Source organism: Globicephala melas, chromosome 6 (assembly GCF_963455315.2).
Source record: "Globicephala melas chromosome 6, mGloMel1.2, whole genome shotgun sequence".
Lineage (NCBI taxonomy): Eukaryota > Metazoa > Chordata > Mammalia > Artiodactyla > Delphinidae > Globicephala > Globicephala melas.
This window is the reverse complement of record NC_083319.1, coordinates 108,567,597-108,585,392: the sequence shown is the minus strand read 5'-3', so window position 1 is coordinate 108,585,392 and position 17,796 is coordinate 108,567,597. Positions and strand designations below refer to the sequence as shown.

Genomic DNA, 17,796 nt, shown 5'->3' with positions numbered 1-17,796 from the left:
TTGAATTTTTTTCTAATCAGGTTTTCTGATTTTGGAGTCTGCCTGGTTGACTGAACATCGGATGAATGACTTGGGCTTCCCTGTCTTTGGTGAGCTGGACAGATGTGGTACTTGTAAAACGTTATGGGGAAAGATCTCAATTTCATCCTTTCCACTTAAACCTAAACTCAAAAACATTTTATTTTCCCTAAAAGTATACATCGCAATTTACCTTGGAAAGTCTTGGAATACAATATTTTAGTTTCTCTGGGAATATAATTATCTGCAATGAGTTTTTACATATTGTAGGAAATTAATATTTCCCAAAGGATAGAGGGTAAACCCAGCTGCCATTTTGAGTCTTGGATGCATTGGAACATGTTTTCCTGCTGCTACTTCTGATAGAGCTGACTTGACTCCAAATAAATTGTCAGTAAAGGGAGCATTGACTTTTACTGGCTTGATTTTACATATTCTCGTATATGAAATGAGTTTTTTTTGTTTTAACAAAAAGTAAGTCAAATGTCTGACTTGCTAGTTATATTTGAAAACCTTGGAAAGAAGAAATAATAAGGTAAAATTTTAATGTAGAATAAAGTGTCAGATTGGTTCCTAACAATATACTGGTATTCACTCATTCGATTACCAAATTTAATCAACATCGAAATTCCAAATCACTACCAATTTTTTGTTGTTGTTCATAAAGCCTTTCATTATTAGCCTTAAAGCCAAGGCAAAGATGAACATGACTAGGTATTTTGCTTGCTGCTCTGGTCTTTTGCTACATACTGATGTGATAGAAATTGTCTTCCTGGGTAGGCTGCCAGAAGTTTTATGTTGCTTTATCAAAATCACTTAATTACTGCTGGGACTGGATTTTAAAGCTACATTTTCCTCTGACATTTGGGTGCTAAACTGAGCCACTATGTATATTTTTGAAATGTAAAAAGCTATATTCTGAAAGATTTTTTTGGTGTTCGACAAAAGTGCCTTGTTCATTGTTATTTAAAAGTATTAACCTCAATTACCTCAATTGTAATTAAACTTAGTATTTAATTAGTATTCAACCTAATTAAACTCAAAAGCTTTTGCACAGCAAAGGAAACCATAAACAAAACAAAAGGACAACCCACAGAATGGGAGAAAATGTTTGCAAACGATGTGACAAACAAGGGATTAGTCTCCAAAATTTACAAACAGCTCATGCAGCTCAATATCAAAAAAACAAACAACCCAATCAAAAAATGGGCAGAAAACCTAAAGAGATATTTTTCCAGAGAAGACATACAGGTGGCCAAGAGGCACATGAAAAGATGCTCAACATCGCTAATTATTAGAGAAATGCAAATCAAAACTGCAATGAGATATCACACCAGTCAGAAAGGCCATCAGCAAAAAATCTGCAAACAATAAATGCTGGAGAGGTTGTGGAGAAAAGGGAACCCTCCTACACTGTTGGTGGGAATGTAAATTGGTGCAGCCACTATGGAGAACAGTATGGAGGTTCCTTAAAAAACTAAAAATAGAGCTACCAGATGATCCAGCAATCCCACTACGGGGCATATATCCAGAGAAAACCGTAATTCAAAAAGACACATGCACCCCAATATTCATTGCAGCACTATTTACAATAGTCAGGACATGGAAGCAACCTAAGTGTCCATTGACAGATGAATAGATAAAGAAGATGTGATATATGTATACATATATGTGTGTACATATATATATGTATATATATATATATAATGTAATATTACTCAGCCATTAAAAAGAATGAAATAATGCCATTTTCAGCAACATGGATGGACCTGGAGATTATCATATTAAGTGAAGTAAGTCAGACAGAGAAAGACAAATGTATGATATCGCTTATATGGGGAATCTAAAAAAAATGATGCAGTTGAACTTATTTACAAAACAGAAACAGATTCATAGACTTAGAGAAGAAACTTATGGTTACCAGCGGGGAATAAGTGGGGAGGAGGGATAGATTGGGAGCTTGGGACTGACATGTACACACTGCTCTATTTAAAATAAAATGCCTTCCCATGAAAAAAATAATGAAAGTATTTCACATTAGATGGTGAATAAACAAGGGCAATTATCTCCTTTCCTGAACCCAACTCTCAAGATGCCACAAAAGTGAAAGGGTGAAAATGTAATATAAAATCAAAGAGTATTCATCTGGGAAGGCATAGATGCCTTGTGTGTGAGTGAAATCGAAGCCTAGGACAGCAGAGGACCTGGCACCATGGATAATAGGATAAGATTGAGAGTCCAGGTCTTTTATGTCCTACCATCGCTCTGGAGGTGAATGGTTGCCTGTCTAACTGCTTATAAGGCAGGAAAGCCAGAGCCCGCTGGGCTAGGGAACTCAAGGCAGGCCAGTGGGACTCCAAGCAGGTCTTTATCATTCCTTCTCACATCTGTCATACTCCACGGGTGAGATTACAATTAAAGAAGAAAATTGTCCAATGGAAAAACAACAAAAATAAATAAAAAGAAGAAAATTGTGGAATCTTTGGAAAAGAGCAGGAATTGGGATAGGGGAGTGGACTGAATTAATAAGAAATGAATTCGTAACAAGGAAAATTAGTCCAAGAAACTCTCCCAGAAGGCATCCCGCATAGATAAAGAGGTGGAAAGTATATAAGGAGAGGTAAGTGATAGGGTGGTGGAAGTAGACATGTTAAGAGCGTTGAAGGGTCACAGAGGCTGAAAATGAATGGAGAGACGTTAGCTTCTGCTCAGGATGTAGAAATCTGGAAAGAGCATCACTCCTACCCTAACAACAAGAAAGACAAAACTGTACAAGTGATACGTGGTTTTTGAGTGCATCATAAAACTGAGACAGCAGGGTGACAAACTGGCCTGAAATCTAAGGAAAGGAAGGCACTTCCAGGGAAGTGGAGACGGAGCTAGAAATTTCTTTCAATACCAAGATGTTCACGTTAGCAAAATAGGCAGCATTTCAGAAGCTAGTGTAGTACAGTGTGCTGTGGGGGGCGTGTGGATTAGTCACGAGTGGGATCCTTACAAAGCAACTTTCTAAATGTGTACTTTAACCTATTTTACAAATCCGAACGATCAGAATAATAACACTTATTTCCTAAATTTGTTGTGAGATTTATATGCGCCCATGTGTGTAGCATGTCTTATAGATAACGGTCATTTTCAGAATGATTTTTCATCTCTCCCTTAGCAACATGTTCTTGGTTACAGTATTTGTACTTTCTTATTATCTCTCGTATCTGTTTCCTTATTTCTTCTTCTTCTTGTCACTTCCTTGGTTAATTTCTCATCTAGATTATTTCACTAATCTTGACAATTTTAGATAAGAAATTGTCTTGCTGACTACAAAGGCACCACACTCCCGATCTCCTATCTGTCCCACACACTGCAGGAAAAGCGATAGGAATAAAGGGCAATCCTGATTTTATTGCATGGCTCTTTTAAATCCCTCAGCTGTTTGCAAAGATTAAAGATGACACTCAGTGTTAGTAAGAATGCCAGAAAGTAGCATTCATCCATTACTAATGGGAATAAAAATTGTTATTTCTCCAGAAACAATTTGCCCTGTGAACCAGACACCTTTAAACAGTACTTGTTAGCCCAGCAGTGCCACTTACATGTACTTACTCTGAACGAAAACTAGAAAATTTGCTCTGGATTTCCAGCACAACTGCTTCTACGAGCAAACTTCTAAAAACCCTTCTCAACAATTGATCAATCTGTTAGAAGGAAAACAAGAGGAGAAAACAATAACGGAAAAAGAAAACTATGTTTATTAGTGCCAAGAGAAGAAAACGGCAACTACATACCACAAAATCAAAGAAATCTCTGCAAAGTCTAGGGAAAATTGAATCAACCTGAAGGAACCAAAACTGAGAGAATTCATTGCTGTGGAAAATAAGTGGACAAGATATTTAGAAGCAGGGCTGTGGCACAAAATGTGTGTCAAGTCACATAATTATTTACCAATAGGATGTAAAGTAGATTTAATTTTCTTCTTTATGTTTTCCCTGTTTAAAAACATTTATTAATGAATGTGAACTAATTTGATAGCAAAAAAATCAATGAAAGTATTTCAGTGGCCCCTAAATACCCTTAATATAATGGGTAAATTGTTAACTTCTCCCTTTCATACTCCAGCTCTGCTGAAACATTTAGCTTTCCAAAATATTGTATGCTCTTTTTCTCTTCCACACCTTTGCAAGTGTTCTCCTTGCAACTGTCCAGGGAGTTCCTTGTAGTCATTTGTTACTCAGCTAAAATGTACCTCCTTCATGAAATATTCTGTGGTATCTCCAGGCAAGATGAGATTTCCACTTCGGTGATCGCATTGGACCCAGACCACACCTCAGCTGTGGTACTTACTTACGCAAGTGTGTTATGAGTGTGCATGTCTCTCTCCTGTACCATGAGAGCTCCAGGAATGCAGGGACGGTGCCACTTTAAACTTTATGTGGAATTTAATACACCTTTACTGAATCAACACACAGGAAATGGGCAGTAATACTTCATTTACTTCAGTCTCTTTCTTGGGTTTAGTGGGGACATTTCTCACAATATTGCCTAGAGGATGTGGTTGAGTAAAGAAGTATTTTTCTTGCATAGTGTTTTCTTTTATATTTATTGTTATATATTCATTTCTAATGAGAAAGTATTTAATTATTTTTTATTTTGTTCTATGTTTATTTATTTTCTGTTTATTCTTCCAGAACAAGAAGATCATGTTTCTTATGTTTGACTTGCTTCACATATACAATAAGCTGTATGCACATGAGTTCGCTTAAATTATTTTGCAGTAGCATGAACATATTTTCATTCATCAGACATAAATGTCATTACAATTACTAATTGTGTTGCTCAGATGTAACAGGCTTTACGATGTGCTGTGCAGGGGTGGTGCATTTATACAGGCGCAAGAAAACAAACTCATTGCTTTCCTTTTTCTCTGTACGAATCTGCCAAGAAAAACTCTGAGCTGCCTTTTAGACTTTAGTAGATCCGATTTATGGAAATTAAAAATATGTTCCTATGCAAAATGTCTCGTTAAAAGATTTTATGCCGATATCTAGTGAATTTTCAGCTTATTTAACCTAAAGTAAACCACAAAGTTCTTTCCAGAACCTCAACTAAACCCAATCTTTGGAGAAGAAAAGAAAGGAAAACAGCTTTAATTTTAGGAGAGAAGTTAATTTTTTAAAAAGTGATTAAAGGTTTTGACTTTATTATAACATTTTCATTTCTTTTTTAGCAAGACCACTAAATTGGTCCTTTCCGTAATTTAGACACTTTTTTTTTTTTTTTTTCTGGTACGCGGGCCTCTCACCGTTGTGGCCTCTCCCATTGCGGAGCACAGGCTCCAGTCGCACAGACTCAGCGGCCATGGCTCACGGGCCCAGCCGCTCCGCGGCATGTGGGATCCTCCCGGACGGGGGCACGAACCCTTGTCCCCTGCATCGGCAGGCAGACTCTCAACCACTGCGCCACCAGGGAAGCCCCCTAGACAAACACTTTTAATAGTCCTCCACCTCCTTGACAAATTAGAAGGGTCTAGATTTTCATAAAGTGGGGAGCCCTGTCAAAACACTTCTATGTTTGCATTTTTTTCCAGGTAAATGTCACAATACCCATAGGTCATACTTAATTTTGGATTCTTATCTAAAATTGCCTTGAAATAACTGGTAACATGGCAAAAGCTTTTCTCAAGGTATGTAACATTTAACCTTCAAACTCTGGCTGAAAACTGAAACCAATGCGAGTTTTTTTTTTAAATAAATTTATTTATTTATTTATGGCTGCGTTGGGTCTTCGTTGCTGCACGCAGGCTTTCTCTAGCTGTGGCGAGCGGGGGCTACTCTTCATTGCGGTGCGTGGGCTTCTCACTGCGGTGGCTTCTCTTGTTGCGGAGCATGGGCTCTAGGCGCTTGGGTTCCGTAGTTGTGGCATGCAGGCTTAGTTGCTCTGTGGCATGTGGGATCTTCCCGGACCAGGGATCGATCCCGTGTCCCCTGCACTGGAAGGCGGGTTCTTAGCCACTGCGCCACCAGGGAAGTCCCCAGTGTGAGCTTTGATAGAATAAAAAGGAGAGAGAGGAAGAGGGGAAGGAGTGGAGGGGGAGAAAGGAAACACATTAAGTAGAGGACAATACCAGGCTGCTAAAATGTGATTTTTGCATTTGATTAAATCATATTTTATCAAAACCTACTTTTCCAGTTTTAGTTATGATTCACAGTGTTATCTATGGATCACCGTCATGACCACATGCACACACGCTATGGATTACAATCAATACAAATGACGCAGGTTGCATTTCGAGTCTTCAGAACTTCTGGTTTGGCAGTTTGCCAGCTTTTTCAGGCTCCGCATAAAGGAGAAACAAAATTTCTGCAAAAGCATTTCTTTCAAGAATTTTTTTTTTTTTTTTTTTGCGGTACGCGGGCCTCTCACTGTTGTGGCCTCTCCCGCTGCGGAGCACAGGCTCCGGACGCGCAGGCTCAGCGGCCATGGCTCACAGGCCCAGCCACTCCACGGCACGTGGGAATTTCCCGGACTGGGGCACGAACCCGTGTCCCCTGCATCGGCAGGCAGACTCTCAACCACTGCGCCACCAGGGAAGCCCAAGCATTTCTTTCAAAAACATGGTCCAGACTTGCATAGAACCATGGAATTTGCTAGTCAGACTACTTAAGAAATGCAACTTTTTCTGTTTTGTGCAGTTTTGCGTTTGTGCTAAAATGGTTGGCCTGTACAGAGTGTATTTTTCCCCATGTGTTCCGTGAAGCGATGAGTTAAATAAGACAAGCTGTGGGCATGTTATGGTCTGATCCTGTGACTCATGTGTTGGCAGTGGTCGTGTAAACAGAGCTACTGTGTCTGAAGGTGATGGGTAGCTAGTTAACTTCCTGACAGTTCAATACGAAAACCAACTTTAAAGACTTTCAAAACAAAGACTATAACAAGGATTTGATTTCTCAATCTTTGAATCTCGTTATGAGATTTTTTCATTGAAATAGAAAAAAGATCTAAACTTCAAAATCAAATATACAGTATTTGGGGTTTTTATTCCTCTGCCCCAGTCCATCCTTTTAATTTTTCAAAGTTAATTACTCTTATCTATTTCTGGATTTCCTACATTGTAGATTCCTCTAGGATATTAAAAGTCTATTTTCTTTTTTAATCACAGCTGTCCTATTGCCAGGATACATAAGAGTGCTTGTTTGCCCAGAGCCCGTATTTGAATTTTATCCACTATCCCCGTAATGTCGTATAACAGCTAACTGCTTTTTCCTAGCCTAAGATACCCAGAGTTATGAATTACATTTAGTTGTCATGTGTCTTAAGTGTCCTTTTATCTGGAATAACACCCATCAGTCTTCCTTTTTCTCTCGTAATGCTGGCAGTTTCAAAGAGCACCTATTATTTGTAGAACGGCCATCAATTTGAGTTCCCCTGAGGTTTCCTCTGATGAGATTCAGGTTATACACGTTGTATAAGCAAACAGATGTGACATTATATCCTTTTCAGGGCATCATATCAAGAGGCACTCGATGTCATTTGTTCCATTATTGGTGGTGTTGGCTGCAATCATATGGCTGTGATGGTTCTGCCAGGTTTCTCCACCGTCAAGTCACTATTTCCTCCTCGGCTAATTAATACATAATTTGAAAATAAATGTTTTAAGGCAATGTAAATATCCTTTATTCCCCAAACTTTCACCTACTCTAAGCATTCATCGATAGCTTCTGCTTAAATCAATTTTTATTATAATGGTTGCAAAATGGTGATTTTTCTATCGTTCCTCCCACATTTACCAGTTGATATTCTAAAGGAGTAAGACTTCCTCCCCCACCTCCCATTTGTTTAGTTTTAATTAATTAATTAATATATATATGGATTCATGGACTCTTACTGAATTCAATGTATACACTGAATCTGTTACCATCAACATCAGGTTTCTTTCTTCAATATTTTCACACTTAAGGATACACGTTCTTTCTTTGGGGGCACCTTTTTTGGTTTTTAGAAAAATAAAGGTCTAATTCACTCAAAATTCTTCAGTTTTTACAGAACCAACAGGGTGGAGTAGGGTAGGGAGAAGCGGGGCAGGCAGCCGGGAGCCGGGCTGGGAAAGGCCACACTTCTGCCTCCACCTGAGGCTGGCCCCCTGCCACATGGTTCTTCTGCCCGTCCTTCACCTCCGTGTCAACAGGCTGGTCTCCTGCAGCGACCATGGCCTTGGCCTTGCTCTCCTCCCCAGCTAGCCTCTCAAATATGTTGTCATAGAGCTTCTTCTCCCATTCGAGCTCCTTGCGGATCCGCTGCTGGGCCTTGGCAGCTCTGTGGTTGGGGTAGAGCTGCAGGACCTTCTGGAAGTCAGCCCATGCCAAGTCAAAGTCGTTCACCTCCAGGTGGGCCTCTCCCTGGTGGAAGAGGTCCTTCTCATGGTTGCTGTCCGGTTCCAGGGCCTTGTTACAATTTTCAGTGGCAGCAGAGAAGGCTTGCAGCTTCAGATGACACATGGCCAGGTTGAGGTGCGAGGCCAGCCGAAGGGCCTGTGTCTTCTGTGCGTCCTCATTAGAGAAAGCCGACTCAAATTCCAGCCAGGACACGATTTCGTACCGCAGCAGAGCTTGTTTGTACTTGCCTTCCTGGAAGTCCACGGTGCCCCGCTCCTTCACTGTGGTGCTCTGCTCCAGCTTCTCTGAACTCATCTCCTGGGACTCCTTGGCCTTCCCAAAACTCTTGAGTTATACTTCATACTTCAGCTCAGCATTTGGGGGGATCTGGAACTTTTCCTTCCCAACACTGCCAAAAGCATAGCTGGGCTTGAGATACACAATGGGATGTTCTCCTGTTTCCTTGCGCTGAATGACTTTCTCCACCCCACAAGGCAGGTCCACACACGGCCTCGCCGACCTCCCGGCGGTAAAAGATCTGGTCTCTGGAGTACCTCCCAGTGCAATCTCCCCGATGGCGCCACTCCACCTGGAACACAAGCGTGGCCTTGGGAGGGATCTCGGGAGGGCTGCCCGCCGAACCGTAGGCGTATTCTGGCTTGCAGGGGATGTGGCACACTTCCGCCTCCTTCATGGTCGCTACAGCAATATCCCAAGCCTTGATGACTTCCCCTTTCCCCAGGTCGAAGGATAATCTGTCCTTGCGGTCCAGGCTGGAGTCGAACTTGCTGCCATCGAACAGCCAGCCCGTGTAGTGGACAGAGACTCGGTCCCCGATCATGGGCATCCCTGTGTCTGTACCCTCTCGCTTGAGGACCTGAAGCACGTCCTCATCCTGCTTGGGGCTGATGTCCACCCCCTCAAGGGACAGCGGCGCCGACTGAGCCCCACTCTCGGAAGCCTTCGTCCCCGAGGCGGTCTTCGCGCCGTTTCCCGGGCAGCGGGCGCAGGAGGCGGGTCTTAGGCGGCCCGGGCAGTGATTGGTCCCACCGCCGCGGAGGGGGCGGGGGGAAGAGGCTAGGAGGAGCCGGCCTGCGGCGAGGGACGCGGGTTGGGGAGAACTTTCTAGAGACGGCGGCTGGTTCGGGCTTTGGCGTTCCTTTCTGCGAAAGGTGGTTTCTCGTTCGTTCCTCCCGCTCTCCGCCTGGCCCCGCCCCGGTCCTGGGACCCTGGGAATCCCGGGCCAGCCCTCGCCCCCGCCGCCGCGTCCCCAGCCCGTCTCCCCGGGAGTGGTTTTACCTCAATCTTATCTTTCTTGTGCATTTTTTTCAGAACCCCTTTGCTCTCTGTGAAGTTGACTCTCCTGGAATTTGGTGCTTCTTTTCCTACTTACAGGTAACCTGCAGTGTATAAGATTGTCTGTCTTCTAGTTATGCCAAAGGTGTGTTTTGTGTGGTGTTATTTATTCTTCTTGTCGTTTGGAGGTTGTTTGAAGAGATTTTGCATAGGCAGCTGCCATTGCCCCAACTGCCCAGGACTCTTGGATGCAAAGACTTTTAAAAGCTGTCATTGAATTTCCTGTGATGAAGAGGAATTGTCTTTTGCATAAAATGATAAAACTTGAGAAGCTATTTTTTAGTATAATGTGAAAACTTAATGACATGGATCATAAGAAAATACAAAGAGGGAGAGGCAATATTCTCTCAAGAAATAAAGAACAGATGTTAGGAAAAGAATGGTGAAAAGAGTGAGAGAATTGAGGAGAAAGGAACAGAGAAATGGCCCAGTAGCATGACAGACGGCCATGGAGGAAAATGGACAGTGAGACAGTGTTGAAGGCAGGTCAAAGGATTATAAAGATTGAGGATGTTTAATACTAAATGATAACTTTTTTGAAGCCACGTAAATACACTTCTGTCATTGCAAATTATAAGTTAAACATATTACAATGGGTCAGAGTTTGTAGGGGTGTTGAAGCGAAAGCTGTTGCTTTCTGTGTCTCGGTTTGTCACAGAGCAGGGGACAGAGAATAGTTATAGGGGATCAAATGCCAATGACATCAACAGTCCAGGGAGGCAGGTAGGCAAATCCAGAGTAACCGTGAAGGTATTAACACTGGGGAGTTCTCGGAAATCTTGTTGAGGGCACTAGATTCTCACAGAACACGGGATACACGGCTTGACACAATTTTGCCTGACTTTCAAAGGTTGAGATGTCCTCAATAAACATTTATCACACTGTGAGGTTTGGTTCTATAATCGACATTGTAGAGCATCTCTTTATGAAGTCAACACCTATCTATGATGTGTCAACCCCATGCCAGGTACATTCTCAGAAGTGGAAATACGATAAGAAACAGAGTGAGTACAAATCCTGTCCTCATGAAACTTTTGTTATAGTGGAGGAGACATACAGTAGACAAGACAAACAAATAAAATGTGTATCATGTTATATTTGATGGCTCTAAGAGCTAAGGAGAGAAATAATGCATGGAAGGAAATGTGAGGGATAAATGTGACATTTTAAGCAGGGTGGCCCCCAGGAAAGCTCACATTGAGAGAATGTGAGTTTTGAGTCAAAAAAGAAAGACATGAGATAGTTAGCCACATGTGTATCTGAGGTATATATGGTAGAGGGAATGTCAAGTGCAAAGGCCCTGGGGTGGGAGTGTGCCTGTAAATTAGGGGAATGTTAAATAGGCCAATGTGCCATGAACAGAATGAATTAGAGGAAAGAATTAGGACACGAAGTCTGAAAGGTAACGGGGACCAGATCATGTAGGGCCTTATAAGTCCTAGTAAGGACTTTGGCTTATGTTCTGCTTGAGACGGAAAGTCTCAAACCTTTATAGGGAAGGTTTTGAGCAAAGGAGTGACATGATATGATGTACATCTATCAGGATTGTCCTGGCTGCTCTTATGAGACTAGAGTGTGTTTTGGAGCTGGGGAGGGGGCGGTAAAGTTGACCAAGTGCAGGACTAGGGAGACCATCAGCAGGTTATTGCAATAATTCAGTAAAGAGATGATGGTGGCCTGGGCCAGTGCCGTGGTAGTTCAGAGTCTCAGATTCTAGACATATATTGAAAAAGCTCACAGGCTTCACATGGGGGGTGTAACAGAAAGAGAGGTGTCCAAGAGGACCTCAGGAATTTTGGCCGAGTAAGCGAAAAAATGATGAATTCCTTTACTGAAATGGGGAGACTGTATGAGGAGCTATTTGGGGAGGGATTATCAGGAACTCAGATCTGCACAAGTGTGGTTTGAGATGCCTGCTGGACCTCGTAAAGGAAGTGTCAGGAAGTTAGGTGTGGGTTTGGGTGTGTGGGTTTGTGGTTCAGCATGTAGGTGGTATTTTTAGGCAGGGAACTGGTTAGGACCACTTAGGGAGAGAACGTGGATAGGAAAGGGAAGAGGGTTAAAGAGGGCTGTGGGACACTCTAATATGTAAAGGTTGAGGAAATAAGAGAGAACCAAAATGGCATCATGGTATCCTGAAAGTCAAGAGGAGTTTGTTTCAGCTGACTCTAGTTATAGAATCCAGTGGGGCAAGGAGTGATTCATCATGAGGCCCGGCTTTTTCACCATGAGGACTGCTTCAGATCAGGGTGCAGCAACATTTTGAAGCAAGAGAACATCTTTTTTTAAAATTTATTTATTTATTTGGCTGTGCTGGGTCTTAGTTGCGGCACGTGGGGTCCTCTTTGCCTCGTGTGGGATCTTTAGTTGTGGCATGCAGGATCTAGTTTTCTGCCCAGGGATCAAACCTGGGCTGCCTGTATTGGGAGCAGGGAGTCCTAACCACTGGACCACCAGAGAAGTCCCGTGAGAAGAACATCTTTATAACACAAAGGTCTAAATTTCGATTCCATGGACAAAAGGAGGCTCATTGGGTGGTTGGAGTTTCAGGGAGCACACAGGACTCCGAATTCTGTATAATTCCATTTCAGTTCTCTAGTGCTCAGTTAATCCTGACCCATATGTTGTATTATGTATGGTTAGGAATATGGACTATGGAATCAGTCTGATTGCTTTAACCGTAGCTCCACCATTACCAGCTATTTGACCTATGGCAATTTACTTAAATTCTCTGTGCCTTTGTTTCCTAATCTGTGAAACAGAGAAGACAATAATACTTAAAAGGATTCTACTGAATGTTAAATATGATGATACAAATATAGCACTTAGCATAGTGCCCTGAACATAGGATTTTCTAAGTGTCAGCCATGACGATCTTTTTTTTTTTTTTTTCAGTTTGTTTATTTATTTATTTATGGCTGTGTTGGGTCTTCATTGCTGCGCACGGGCTTTCTCCAGTTCCAGTGAACGGGGGCTACTCTGCATTGTGGTGCGCGGGCTTCTCATTGTGGTGGCTTCTCTTGCTGAGGATCACGGTCTCTAGGGCACACGGGCTTCAGTAGTTGTGGCTTGCAGGCCCTAGAGCACAGGCTCAGTAGTTGTGGCAGACGGGCTTAGTTGCTCTGCTGCATGTGGGATCTTCCTGGACCAGGACTCGAACCCATGTCCCCTGCATTGGCAGGCAGATTCTTAACCACTGTGCCACCAGGGAAGCCCAGCCATGACAATCTTTATGAGACTTGGCTGAGGGAATTCAACTGATATTATGATCTGACAGCCCACAGGATAAATCTTTGGCCACTACAGCCCTGCAGCTGCCTGAGCTAAAGAATCATTTTGAATGGTTTTAGAAAGTCCCTGGGTTTCTGAATGTCTTTGAGGTGAGCCAAGAATTTAGGCTTTTAAACTCTTGGGTGAATGGATATTTTTCTGTTTACATTCTATTTCAGAATTGAAAAGGGTTATGATTTTTTTTCATTATAGGAGTGATATAGTTTATTGTAAAAAAAAGTTATCACTACAGATACATGTAAGTAGAAAGGAAAAATAATACAAAAGCTCTTTACCCTGAGCTAACACTGACATTGGTGAATACCCTGTCATGCATCTCTGTGTATATCCATGAAGCTTTGTGGGTCTGCCTCTTGCTGGGGGCCCCCAAAACTCCATGCCCTGTTCTCTCATCTTCAAGTCTCAGCTTCTCTGGAACAACAGGATCCAAGTCCTGTTTCAGAATCCTCTTCTCTTCAATAAACTGTCTAGTGACAATAGATTAACCCTTCTCACCCTCGGTCTTTGTAGTCTGCATGCACTTCATGGATTCTATGGGCTGAGCAATTCGATCCCCCAAAGCCTTACCCCAGGACGTACTTCATTCTAGAATACCACAGATTTTCCTCCTAACAACTGTTTGTTTATAACTTTTTTTTTATACCATCTCTTAAAAAGTTTACCTCTTTGTGAATGACTCCTTTCTTTTTTAGTGCAATGACTATTTTTTCCCCCAAATGTGCTAAAGATATATACTACAAGAAGGAATATTTCCACAGTATATTTTCAAAGATATATTCATCCATAGACTGACACAACAGTTGAGTGTCTGAGAATATTGTATAGAATATTATATAGAACAACATTTAGATGAATTCAGAATTGTTCTTTGTGAACATACGCCAAGGGAAAGGGGGTGACTCATGAGTCTGTTCTGTGCAGGTGCTGTTTCTGTTCTTTAAAGAACTCTCATGCACAAAATTTTGGTGTTCTAAAAGTGGTTTCTATGGTATAAGATAATTTTGCAGTGCAGTTTGACATTGACAACTAGTGAATAAAATGGCGCAAAAGACGAGTGTCCCTTCCAAAGAATGGCTGCCTCAAACCCTTCCTCCACTACTTGCCATCCGCGTCCTTGTCTGCACTTCCTTTTGTGGTGAGGATACTAAATCTTCATTGCACTAATTTTTAAATAAACTACTTTCAGTTTTTATCATTATGTAAACTTGTTTTCATTGTGCAATTGATACATCTTTCTATCAAGTGAAAATTGTTTGGGTGTCTTAGTTTGGGATGAAATAAATCATAATTGTTCCATTGAAATTCATAACAATTAAAAAAATTTAAGGGCTTTATATTTAGTGGCAAAGTTTTCAGGAATGAATTGAAGCTATCAAGAAAGGTATAGATGCATTTATTTAGCTGTTTCAACACTGTTTCCCATGGGCTGCCAGATTCCCATTCAGGAATATTAAGGAGACTGCCTCTCTATATTCTCCCCTCTGTTGGATAGTAAATCCTAGATTCCCCACGTTTTCATTTCTTGAACCCCTCTTCCTATCATTCATATCTGTATTAGGATTTTTTGCTCATAAGAGAAATCAAATCTCTGTGTTATGGCAAAACTGGGACTTTCTGGAATAATGCAAGGGGTTCAGAGAATTGAAGAGAGCCTGACAGATGGAATCAAAGCTGCAGGTGAGTCTGTTTTGGAATTACAGACCAGAGCTGCTGGGACCACGGCCACTGCTTGGTTGTGGCTGGTGCCATTGGGTCTAATTTTTGCACCATGAATCCTAATCATCCCTTACTCATTGTCTCATTTGGTCCAAATTAAAACTAGTAGGTTAGACAGTCCACTGATTGGGACCCTTGTGCCTGGGTCCCAGTCATCAGTGTGTGAAGTGTCTTCTCCCCTTTGGATTCTGTAGTGGGAGGTTGGGTACCACCTCTTTTCACTATTGTAGCCATGGGGGCTTCTCCTGAAAGAGAAGAGATTTTACTTCTTCAAATCTTCACTCTCAATTCTGGGTCTTTGTACACACACTACACTATCTACTTTAAGCATCTTCTTCCTTCGCCTAAAGTCTATTATTTTTCATTCTTAGTTGGCACTTCCTTCTGGAAGAATAAGGCCCCAGTCTTAGCATTTGTCACCAGGTAATTGTCTATTTGTATTTCTCACGTGACTGCACGTTGCCCAGAAGTGTGGTTTGCATTTTTGCTTGTCCAGCACTGTATTCTCTGTGAACAGCAGTGTCAAACACATACTTCTGTTTATATTTGTTCCATAAATGAATAAAATGTTTATTAAGACCTTGGAGAGATAAATTGGAATAGTAAAAACTTCCAGTTCTTTCTCTGGATTAAGTGTGATTACCTGGATTAGGAAACTTGTAAGGAGAGGAAACCCTAACTGTGAATATCGTCTCTAAATCCGTTTGCAACTGACTTTCCCCATGTCTTTCTTAAGCTCATACACTGATTTTCATTGTGAAATATCCCGTTTTTCCAGTTTAATATCTTTTGGTCCAAAAGATCCCCAATGCAGAGCAAAAATATCTATTACAGTATTACTAGCATGAAGCCAAGTTCACAATTTAAATAATTATATGTATTCAACAGAGTTTCTCAAAGAACTTTCTCAGAAATTGCAATTCAAGAGATGAAAAATATTTTTATAAGCTGACACATTTAATTATCATTTTAGATAAATCTATTTTGGAGTCTGATATTTTTGTATTTATTTCACCAGTATGATCCAGACTCAATGTGTTTACTGGCAACAGAGTCCAGGGATTATACTCCCACATTGAAACAATAATCATATTGCAATGTCAGTGCTCTTCATAATGCATTTCCGTCAACATTTATTTGGCACCAAGTATGCACCAGCTACTAGAAATAGAAAAATCTCTGGGACATTAGGAATGCTAAGTAGCCTTGCTTTGGGATGAATAAAATAGGGTATGGTCTGCCCTTCAGTGGGGTGAATCTAGAGTGGGGTAATGTGACACTGGGTCATCTTTTGGGGTCTCAGTAAAAATGGTGCCAGTCACACCCCAGCATGGGACGTTGATGGCCACTTTTGTGGGGAGATGGTATGAGTAGGAAGCAGAAGCGGCAGCAGCAGGGATAAGGCATCTCAGCTTCAGGTGCCTGCCCATGAGAGTCCGGAGCCAAAGGAGGAGGGGAGGGTCCAGCAGCAGAGATGGATGGCTCTCATAGGAGAACATCGAGGCACAGCTTGAGACTTTAAGTAAGTGTAGTGTCTTATTCACATTTCCAGTGAACGTGAGAATCAGGGCGAACTTACTTGTACCAAACTTGTTACTTCACAGTTGAAACACTAGGTTGTAAGGCTCTGCAAAACACAAGTTATTATTGTTGTTTTCTGAGGACACTTCCCCCTGAAGTTATATGCTTTGGATTATATGCCATAGATATTTTTTAATTCTGTGATTTTATTTATTATTTAAAAATTTTTTTAATAGATCTTTATTGGAGTATAATTGCTTCACGTTACTGTGTTAGTTTCTGTTGCACAGCAAAGTGAATCAGCCGTATGTATACGCATGTCCTCATATCCCCTCCCTCTTGTGTCTCCCTCCCACCCTCCCTGTCGCACCCCTCTAGGTCATTGCAAAGCACTGAGCCGATCTTCCTATGCTATGCTGCTGCTTCCCACCAGCCAACTATTTTTTACATTCTGTACTGTATATATGTTGATGCTACTCTCACTTCGCCCCACCTTTGACCGCCAACCCCATGTCTCAAGTTCATTCTCTATGTCTGCCTCTGTATTCCTGCCCTGCCACTAGGTTCATCAGTACCTTTTTTTTTTTTTAAGATTCCATATATATGCGTTAGCATATGGTATTTGTTTTTCTCTTTCTGACTTACTTCACTCTGTATGACAGACTCTAGGTCCATCCACCTCACTACAAATAACTCAGTTTCGTTCCTTTTTATGGCTGAGTAATATTCCATTGTGTATATGTGCCACATCTTCTTTATCCATTCATCTGTCAGTGGACACTTAGGTTGCTTCCATGTCCTGGCTATTGTAAATAGTGCTGCAATGAACATTGTGGTACATGTCTCTTTTTGAATTATGGTTTTCTCAGGGTACACGCCCAGTAGTGGGATTGCTGAGTCATGTGGTAGTTTTATTTTTAGTTTTTTAAGGAACCTCCTTACTATTTTCCATAGTGGTTGTATCAATTTACATTCTCACCAACAGTGCAAGAGGGTTCCCTTTTCACCACACCCTCTCCAGTATTTATTGTTTGTAGATTTTTTGCTGATGGCCATTCTGACTGGTGTGAGGTGATACCTCACTGTAGTTTTGATTTGCGTTTCTCTAATAATTAGTGATGTTGAACATCTTGTCATGTGCCTCTTGGCCATCTGTATGTCTTCCTATGTGAAACGTCTATTTAGGTCTTCCACCCATTTTTTAACTGGAATTTTTGTTTTTTTGATATTGAGCCCCATGAGTTGATTGTATATTTTGGAGATTAATCCTTTGTCTGTTGTTTCATTAGCAAATATTTTCTCCCATTCTGAGGGCTGTCCTTCTGTCTTGTTTATGGTTTCCTTTGCTGTGCAAAAGCTTTGAAGTTTCATTAGGTCCCATTTGTTTATTTTTGTTTTTATTTCCATTTCTCTAGGAGGTGGGTCAAAAAGGATCTTGCTGTGATTTATGTCATGGAGTGTTCTGCCTATGTTTTCCTCTAAGAGTTTGATAGTGTCTGGCCTTACATTTAGGTTTTTAATCCATTTA

General features: G+C 41.4%; 1 pseudogene; it reads right to left on the bottom strand.

The window, feature by feature from the left end:
• Nucleotides 1-8,042: 8,042 nt before the first annotated feature.
• The window catches only part of LOC132597540 (peptidyl-prolyl cis-trans isomerase FKBP4 pseudogene), a 44,372-nt pseudogene continuing 34,618 nt past the window's right edge, over nt 8,043-17,796 (bottom strand).